The sequence below is a fragment of the Tarenaya hassleriana genome, unplaced genomic scaffold, assembly GCF_000463585.1.
Source record: "Tarenaya hassleriana unplaced genomic scaffold, ASM46358v1 Cleome44, whole genome shotgun sequence".
Lineage (NCBI taxonomy): Eukaryota > Viridiplantae > Streptophyta > Magnoliopsida > Brassicales > Cleomaceae > Tarenaya > Tarenaya hassleriana.
The window spans coordinates 735,820-745,740 of record NW_010967136.1 but is presented as its reverse complement, the minus strand read 5'-3'; the positions used below and the strand labels follow the sequence as shown (position 1 = coordinate 745,740).

Below are 9,921 nucleotides of genomic sequence, written 5' to 3'. Positions count from 1 at the left end.
AAATGTCAATCTTTTAATGTTGTTATTCTTCCTCCCAGAGTATTGGGGATTTGTCATTCATTTACTTTATTCTGAAATATAGTTTTTATTTCTTCTGATATCGATAAAGGTAGTTTATCAAAGAATAATTCTTCGGCTACTATTTTCTTATCTGTTGCAAGTTGATAGTAATGATCTCTGAATTCGCAAATGAATGCTTCAAGATAGCACATATTGCAAATTCTAAGATTTACTATTTTCCATAATGCAGCTTATGATATTTGTGTTTCTCTTAGTTGTGCGTTAGAAGTTCTTCCAAGAAATTCTTCTCATATTACGTCGATTAGTCTAAGAAATGTTTCTCATGCAGTTGATCTTAGAATTTTTTCTGCTTTTATTCCTGATGATAATCCTATTAAGTAGTTATATACTATTCATGTTGTTTTATGTTCTAAGTAACTTAACATTTCGTGAGGGTGTAATTCTCTTATTGGATTAATTTCACAATCTTGGTTTAATATTTCTGAAGATTTTATATTAAATGTATCATATTTTGGAATATATTTAAAATGAACTTTTCTCCAATTGTTTCATTTCGGAATATATTGGTTTTGATATAATTCGTATCCATGATCTTTGTATCCTTGATATTCATCATGTGTTGTCATATGGATTTTCGTAGGGATTTTCATCACTACTATAGTCTAAGACAATTTTTTCAGTTTCATCATGTTGTTCTTCTTCGGGTATATTAAGAGCAGCTAATAATGTTGATAATTTTTCTATCTAATCATCTAATCCTTCTATTATATTTTTGGTGGTGATCTAATTCGAAGATTAGTTTGCATGATCACAGCGGGTACATCAACTAGTGCAATGCTTAAACACTTGAGGATATGTAAAAAGGCTCCCCCTGATGATAGTGAGGATCACAGAGCTAGTAAGAGATTGAAGCAAACGACATTGTTTCATGAGCCAAAAAGTGACTCTTCAGTAGGAATTCCATCTTTTATGACATTTGATCAGGAAAAATCCCGAAGAGCCTTAGTGATGATGATCACTATAGATGAGTTGTCATTTAGGTTTGTTGAAAAGGAGGGATTCATCTTATTTATGAGGATTGTCCAGCCCCATTTTATTATCCCGTCATGTGCTCTCGGTCGTGCTCTCCGTCAGGTCTTAGTTTTGTCGTCGAGTGACGAACACAGACCGGTATCTCCATCTCTGGCTTACTCTCTCTCACTCTCAGTTCGGTATCTCCGCCGTGCTCTCGGTCTCTGATTTACTCTGTCTCGATTCGGTCCCTGCCTTGCACTCCTTGGTTTAGTCTCTTTGTCTCTGCCTTGCTCTCCAATTCGAGGTAAATGTTCTTCCTCCCTGTTCCTCTCTGTTCGACGATGTTGGTGAAGAGACCGAACCAACATCTCTGTCCGGCGATGTTGGTTAATCCGTGTTCAATTTTGTTGTTGTTTCAGGTGACGGTGAAGCTCCTTTCTCCTTGTTCCTGGGTGAAGAGACCGAACCAACGTCTCCTTGTTTCAGGTGACGGTGAAGCTCCTTGTTGTTTCAGCCGAAGAAGATAGAGAGGGTCAGTGTTCCATTCTCTCCGCTATTGTGGATTTCATTTTAGGAATTTATACAGAAGAGTAGATTTACATGCATCGAATAGTGACAGAAAGAGATTAAAAATGATTTATACATCAATTCCAGGAATTTTGCGGTGACTTGCTTTTGTTGTTAATTTTTTTTAACAATAAACATATGTATGTATTTGCAGATTTATGTCTTCTACGACAGACCATTCAAATTCAGAGGAAAACATTGCGATGTCCCGACCAAACACTTCAGGTTTCTATGGCTCCTCAAGCAACTGAACCGGAGCCTTCGGGTGCTGACATTAAGGTACCTAAAATTAAATTTGATTGATGAGCACATCGGGCCCAACAACATCTCGAAACGAAGATCTTGACGAAAGCATACATCAGATCGAAGCCACCAAGTAAAAGGAAGTTGCTTGGAGTGCAAGACAATTACCCAAAGGAAGCTTCTTCATCATCAAGGCAACTCCAACAACTAGCTTCCCAACCACCTCATTTAATGCAACATCAAGGCAACTCCAACAACTAGCTTCACAACCATCTCATTTAATACATTGGACTCTTACCCCCCTCGCATGTTCTTGTCATTTAATGTTGTAGTTCAGAATATAGCCTATATAAAGGCCTTGTAGTGCATCATTTGTAATCAAACTTGTAGAATGTCTCAAACATTTCGAGTTTTATAAATTCTTCTTCGGTTTATCCGAAATTTATCCCGATCTTCGGTGTGTCCGAGATCACGAGTTTGGTGTGTCCGAACTCAAGCCATGGTATGTCCGAGGTTCACTATCTATTCTTCCCCTTCGTTCCATCTATCTTTCTTTTCAGAATTACGTCGAGCATCTCTTGATCCGTGACTGATTCCGAGAACCACCCTTCCCCTTCGAACACCATACCCGATCGAAAGTCGAGAGCCTTCTCCGTGAAGTGCGAGAGACTGTGATTCGGCCTTGTTCCATCCTCTCTGAGCCAAGGCGTGTATCATTGATGCATGGAACCATTATAAAAGAAACCCGGATGGTAAAAAAGCTGTTTGCAATTATTGTCAAACATCAATTAGTTGCATGATCGCAGCGGGTACATCAATTAGTGCAATGCTTAAACACTTGAGGATATGTAAAAAGGCTCCCCGTGATGATGATAGTGAGGATCAAAGAGCTAGTAAGAGATTGAAGCAAACGACATTGTTTCATGAGCCAAAAACTGACTCTTCAGTAGGAATTCCATCTTTTATGACATTTGATCAGGAAGAATCCCGAAGAGCCTTAGTGATGATGATCATTATAGATGAGTTGCCATTTAGGTTTGTTGAAAAGGAGGGATTCATCTTATTTATGAGGATTGTCCAGCCCCGTTTTATTATCCCTCACGTAGAACGATTGTAAGAGACTGCATGAATTTGTTTCTCGAAGAGAGGATGAAGTTGCATAAGTTTTTCATGGGATTCAAAGGAAGTGTTTCTCTAACGACGAATACTTGGACATCTGTTCAAAACATCAATTATATGAGTTTGACAGCTCATTATATTGATGACGATTGGAAGATGAGGAAAAAGATCATAAACTTTTGTCCAATCCCTAATCACGCGGGTGAAACCATAGAAAAGTTTGTCGAGCATTGTTTAGTTCAATGGGGAATTGAAGGAGTTTTGACAGTGACAGTTGATAATGCAAGTTCAAATGATGTGGGAATCGAATATTTGCAGAGACAGTTTAAAAAAAGTGGATCAAGCATACTTGATGGGGATTTCTTGCATATGAGGTTTGGGGCTCATATTTTGGGTTTGATTGTTAGAGATGGTTTGGCTGAGATACATGAGTCTATATCTAGAATTCGAGGTGATGTTCGTTATGTTAGATCCTCGACAAGTAGAGCAGACAAGTTCAACAAATGTTTGATTCGCAAAAAGTTGTCCACTAAATGTGGTGTCTGTTTAGAAGTTGAAACTCGGTGGAATTCTACATACTGATGTTGGAGTCGGCTATAAGACTTAGGTCGGGATTTGATATGCTTACTTCTATGGATGATAAGTATGTTGTTGATTTGAGGAAAAAAGGATTTGGTCCTCCAACGACTATTGATTGGGATTATGTAGAATCCTTATTACCAATCCTTGAATGCTTTTACGAAGCTATTTTGGAGGTGTCTGGTACACGATATGTCACGGGGAATGAGTATATGAAGGCGATTTTTGCTGTAGGATGCAAGATTCAACAGGTTATGGATTGTGATGATCCATTTAAACGATCTATGGCTGAGAGGATGAAAAAGAAATTTGACAAATATTGGTTGTCAGATGACATCAATGTGATCATTTTCATCGCAACTGTGCTTGATCCACGATTTAAGATGACATATGTCAATTTTATGATTAAGGAGATTTACAATGATGAAGATAAGGCGAGTAAGATGATTGGAAAAGCGAAGGCTGCCTTGGAAAATCTGTTTGAATATTAAAAGTCAAATAGATTTGCTGAAACCCAAGCGTCTAGTAGTCAAGTGGACTCAGAAGTGACATCAAGCGGGACTAGTTCTGAAGTGACAAAGCGTACATCAACTGCTTATTTGCTTAAGATGTTTAGGAATTATAGAGACACTGGGCACATCTCCAAAAAGAATGAGTTGGAAGCCTATTTGGAGGATGTTCCCGAGAATGAAGAGAACACAGATTTTGATGTTCTTTATTGGTCGAAAAATACCGGTTCTAAATATCTCATTCTTTCTGATATGGCAAGAGATGTGTTGGCTATACCGGTATCAACCGTTGCCTCCGAGTCTGCTTTTAGTACAGGTGGTCGTGTTATAGATCCATACCGTAGCTCTTTAAGTACTCGACTTGTTAAGCACTCATTTGTACACAAGATTGGATTCGAAAGGATTATACGACACCGGTCAATGTACAAGCAATGTTGGATGATCTCTCTACCTTGGAAGAAGATATATTTTTTATTAGTTGATTGTTCGTATATGTTAGATTTTGCATACTCTAAAGTTTAAACTAAATGTTTAATTTTGCAGATTTTCCATCAAAGCCTTCATTTGAGAAAGAAGCGGGTTATTTAACCGGATGATGAGGTGTTTCAATATGTGTTTCAATATCTTTTGTTATTGATTTTTTATTCTAACGTGTTCTTGATTCTAACTTATATATGTATTTTTTTGTGTTTGTGTAGGTATGTTCTTCATATGTGTTCAAGAATTATGATGGATTTTGGATATGTTTTGGACGTTGTTGAACTTGTGAATTTTATGTTTTTTTGATGTTGTTGAACTTATGAATCATGATGTATTTTGGATTTTATTAAACTTATATAATTATGAAGTATTTTGGATATATTTAGATGTTGAATTTTATGTTATTGGTGTATTAATTTTGTAAATTTGTTCAATATTTTTTTTAATTTTACATGAGTTCGGGTTCGGGTATCACAGGTACCCGAACTTGTGTCTCGGGCTTCGCGAGATAGAGATCGAGACATTCCAATAAAAAACCCGACGAGACTGGGATCAAGATAAAGACACTCTAAAAAGTCCGGGTACCCGCCCATGCTCACCCCTACTCCAAGGTAGCGAAGAATTTGCTTCAAGGCTTGCCAATGATCGGACGTTTGACGTTGCATGTATTGAGACAATTTGTTGACAACAAAGGCAATGTCTAGTCGGGTGAATAGGAGATATTGAAGGTTGTATCGGACTTGCCGAAACTCACCGGGATCATCTAGTGTTGTGCCCGAATGCATGGTAAGAGCCGACGTCGAAGGAAGAGGTGTGGGAATTGGTTTTGCAGCGGACATGGCATGATGTGTAAGAATATCGGAAATGTATCGTCTTTGGGAGAGGAGGATTCCATCCTTTGTCCGAGTTACTTCCATGCCAAGGAAGTAAGAAAGTGAGCCAAGGTCCTTGATTGAGAAACGACGAGCCAAAGTGTCAATGAATTCTTGAACTTTCTTCATGTTGTTGCCGATGATAGAGATATCATCGACATAAACGAGGACATCAGTGATGACTCCATTGCACTTGAAGATGAATAGTGACGCATCGGCAAGGGAGTTGACAAAGCCAGAGTTGAGTAGAAACCTCGTTATACCATGCTCGAGGAGCTTGTTTCAACCCATAGAGAGCTTTGTGGAGCTTGTACACGAATGTAGGTCGGTCCCGATCAATGAAACCCGGGGGTTGAGCGAGATAAACATCCTCTTCAAGTGTTCCTTGAAGAAAGGCGTTGTTGACATCAAGTTGGCGAAGTGTCCAACCGTGAGATACCGCAATGCTTAGAACTACTCTAATTGTTGCATGTTTGATGATCGGGCTAAAGGTGTCAGTGAAGTCGATGCCCGGACTTGGTGGAACCCTTTAGCCACAAGTCGTGCTTTATACATGTCAATAGAACCATCAGACAAATGTTTAGTTCGAAAAACCCATTTGCAACCTACAATATTGTAGGATGGGTCCGGAGGTACAAGACTCCAAGTCCCGTTGCGGAGAAGAGCATTGAACTCCACGTCATTTCGGATCTTTTAGGGCTTGAGACACACACGTAGGTTCCTCGTCTCGGTGTGGGTCAAGTATGGTCGAGAGAGTGAGTTTGGAAGCGGGTTTGGATATGTTGTTCTTCGATCTAGTGACCATGGGGTGTGTGTTTATGGTTGGTGGTATTGGTTCGGTGGCTTCGGTGTCGGCTGGTAAGGTTGACAGGGTGGTCAAGAGTGAGGTGTTTGGTATGGTATGGTAGGAGAAGGTGGCGTGTGTAGCAAGTTATGTGGAGATGGTGGTGAAGTTGGTGGTTGGTGTGAGAGTAGGGTGTCGTTGTTTCGAGCAGGTGTTAGATCCGGACATGAGGGCATCTCCGGCACCGTTGGCGGGCGATGAATGGCAGGCCTAGATGGAAGACACGATGAGAGAGGAGGAGATGGAAATGAGGCACTCTCGAATGAAGAGTTAAAAACCGAGATTTGGCGAGAGTATGGAAACTCCGTTTCGACGAACTCGACATGACGAGAAACATATAGCCGAGATATGGGGACATGAAGACAAAGAAAAGCATTTTGGGTAGGAGAGTACCCAAAAAAGACACATGGGATAGACCTAGGTTGATGTTTGTGGTTCGAATAGGGTCGAAGCCACAGGAAGCATAGACAACCGAATGATCGGAGTTTCGTATAGTTTGGAGATGTTTCAAATAGAAGCTCAAAGGGAGAATGACCTTGAAGAACCGAATAAGGAAGGTGGTTTATGAGATAGACCGCCGTTGGAAGTGCATAGGTCCAAAGGTCGGATGGAATAGAGGCACGGGATAGAAGAGTGAGACCGGTTTCGACTATATGTCGGTGTTTATGCTCCGAAATACCATTGTATTCCGGAGTGTGAGGAGAAGTATGTGAGAGATCCCGTGAGAAGAAAGAAATTCACGAAGACCAATGTATTCACCACCATTGTCGGAGAAAATGGTTTCTATTTTTGTGTGAAACCGATTTTCAACTAGGGCTTTGAAATGGAGAAAAATTTTGGCTACATGAGATTTTTGACGAAGTGGATAAAACCAAGTGTATCTCGTGAAATGGTCGACAAAAATGACATAATATTTAAAATCGTCAAATGAAGTGACCAGGGACGTCAATACTCCGAATAAATGAGTTCAAGTGGACGTGTGGAACTAGCTGAAGAAGTATGAAATAGAAGTTTATGACTTTTATTAATATAGCAAGACTCACAAGACAAAGGATGTTTGGAAGTAGAAGACAAAGGAAGAGAAAAACGTAAAACAACGAAATCAAGAATTTCACGCGACGAATGACCTAATCTAGAGTGCCACTCGGAGAGAGAGGTCTTGACACTTGACATGGCAAGAACCGAGGGCTTATTGACGGACGAGGAAGACAAGGAAAACGCTGGCCATTCATACACACTATTTTTAAGTGGTCCGGTCGCTAGGGTTGCCCCCGTGTTGAGACCCTTGACTTGAAAGAAACGGGAGAAAATTCCACGAAAACATTGTTAGCGGAACAAAGTTGATGAATGGAAAGTAGGTTCTTATGCATGGATGGAACACAAAGAATATTATCAAGAGAAAGTTGTCTAGAGATAGAGGGAAGAGTTGAGGAACTGGTGTGTGTTATCAGAAGCCCCGAGCCATCTCCAATGACAACTTCATCACCGCCTTGATATGTTGAATGAAGTGATAAATTTGCTAAGTCGGTGGTGACATGATGGGAGGCCCCCGAATCAAGCAGCCATGGGGATGAAGATGGCGAAGGCAAGATGCTTGCATGAAGTGCACTCGGCCTCCAATGGTGATTGTCGAGAGAAGCATGCTGGTCCGAGGGTCGAGCAACCGAGGAGGGTAGGAGATGCCATGTGCGTGCAGTATGACCTTGAACTCCACAAAGTTGGCATTTGCCAAGGTAAGGTCGAGAAGGCAGCCTAGACATAGGCGAGTTATGATGGAATGACGGTGATCTCGATGAAGAGAAAGCCGAGTTATGTCGGGCTCCACGGGGACGCCAATGCGGGCGAGTGCTGTTGGTGGCATCCGAGGGGCTTGAGACCGCCAGATCAACCTTATGGGAAAGGAGTTTCTCATGTAATTTCACAAAGGTGATGGACATGTCGCGAGCATGGACAATATCTTTGACGGGTTTCTAGTCGTCGCTTAGACCACCGAGAACGAGATCGACTAAGTCTTCATGACTCATGGGTTTGCCAAGTAAAGCGAGTTCATCTGCCTTGGTTTTGAAAAAACACATATACTCGTCAATGCTTTTGGAGCCCTTGGTGTAACGCCTCATTTGCTCCTTGATTTGTTTGACATGTCCACGACTCAAGCGACCATAGGTGTCGGTGAGTGTCTTCCACGCAGAAGTCGACGAAGTGGCTGTAGCGACAAGAGCTTGTGATGGCCCGGAGATAGATCCAAGGAGGGCCGAGAAGACGAGCCGATCCTGGCGGTGCCATGGAATGAAGGCCAGATTCGGGGTGATGGTGTTGTTGGATATAATTGTTGGTGGCGGAGCGTTGGCCGGATCAAGGTAGGTCTCGAGATTATAGCCTTCCAAGAGAGCATAGAGTTGAATGCTCCATGTGATGTAGTTTGTTCCCGTAAATTTGGAAACGTTGGATACAGATGCTAATCAATGTAGAGACAGGATCTTCCAAGTTGTGAGGAGTGACATTGTCATTTGGGATGGTGTAGGAGCTAGAATGAATGTTGACAGCCATGGGAATCATTGGTGGTGAGAGGGAGAAAGAAGAATGAAAAAAAACACTAGGGTTTTGGGGGCATTTGTGTCTTTAGACAATAGGCTCTTGATAACATATAACACTTTGGAGAAATAATTCTTTATTGATCAGAATGAGTAATGCGTACAAGAGATTATATACAAGTTACACATGAAAAGAATTAGGAAATAATATGATACAGAGAATCAATTTGAAAAGATTTTCCTAAATACATGGTAACTACTAACAACGGATGAGTTCAATGCTCTTATCCGAAACCGAACATGGAGTTTGGTTCCACCGGATCCCTCTTTCAATTTGAGTGGATGCCGATGGGTTTATCGCATTAAACGACACTCTAACGGTACTATTGACATGCATAAAACAAGGCTCATGGCTAAAGGGTTTCACCAAAGACCGAGGCTTGATTATACGGAGACATTTAGCCCGGTGATTAAAGCGGCAACAATCCAAAGTTATTATAAGTATTGCAGTCTCGAAGGGGTGGGAGCTTAGACAAGTTGATGTCAGTAATACATTTCTCCAAGGCACATCACATGATGATGTGTACATGGTACAACCACTACAAAAAAATCCTCGAATTCCAACGGATTTTCCAACGGATTTGTCCGTTGGAAAATTTCCAACGGATTTTCAACGGTTTTCAACGGCGTTTCAACGACGATTTCTGTTAAAATTCTGTTGAAAATTTCCAACGGGTATCCGTTGGAAACACCCGTTGGAAATTTTTAACGGAATTTTCAACGTATTCAATTGAAAAATTGGGTTGGAAATTTCCAACGGTATTTCCAACGGATATCCGTTGGAAATTTTCAACGGATTAACGTTGGAAAAATCGGTTGCAAATTTTTAACGGAGTTCCAACGGATGTTTGTTAGAAAACAATTCCAACGGAATTCCAACGGATGCCGGTTGGAAATTTTTTTGGAAATTTTTGAAAAAAATTCCAACGGAATTCCAACGGATGCCGGTTGGAATTTGTTTTGGAAATTGTTTTTAAAAAAATTCCAACCGAATTCCAACGGACGCCGGTTGGAAATTTTTTTGAAAATTTTAAAAAAAAATCCCAACGGACATCGGTTGAAAATTTGGATTTTAATTGAAA

The 9,921-nt window shown here is 40.7% G+C and overlaps 1 long non-coding RNA gene across 1 annotated transcript; it reads left to right on the top strand.

Moving 5' to 3' along the window:
- Positions 1–470: 470 nt before the first annotated feature.
- Positions 471–2,041, top strand: LOC104825327. The gene is made up of 3 exons (XR_773607.1): positions 471–1,339; positions 1,455–1,567; positions 1,757–2,041. It is a non-coding gene; the product is annotated as an uncharacterized LOC104825327 (long non-coding RNA).
- Positions 2,042–9,921: the final 7,880 nt, after the last annotated feature.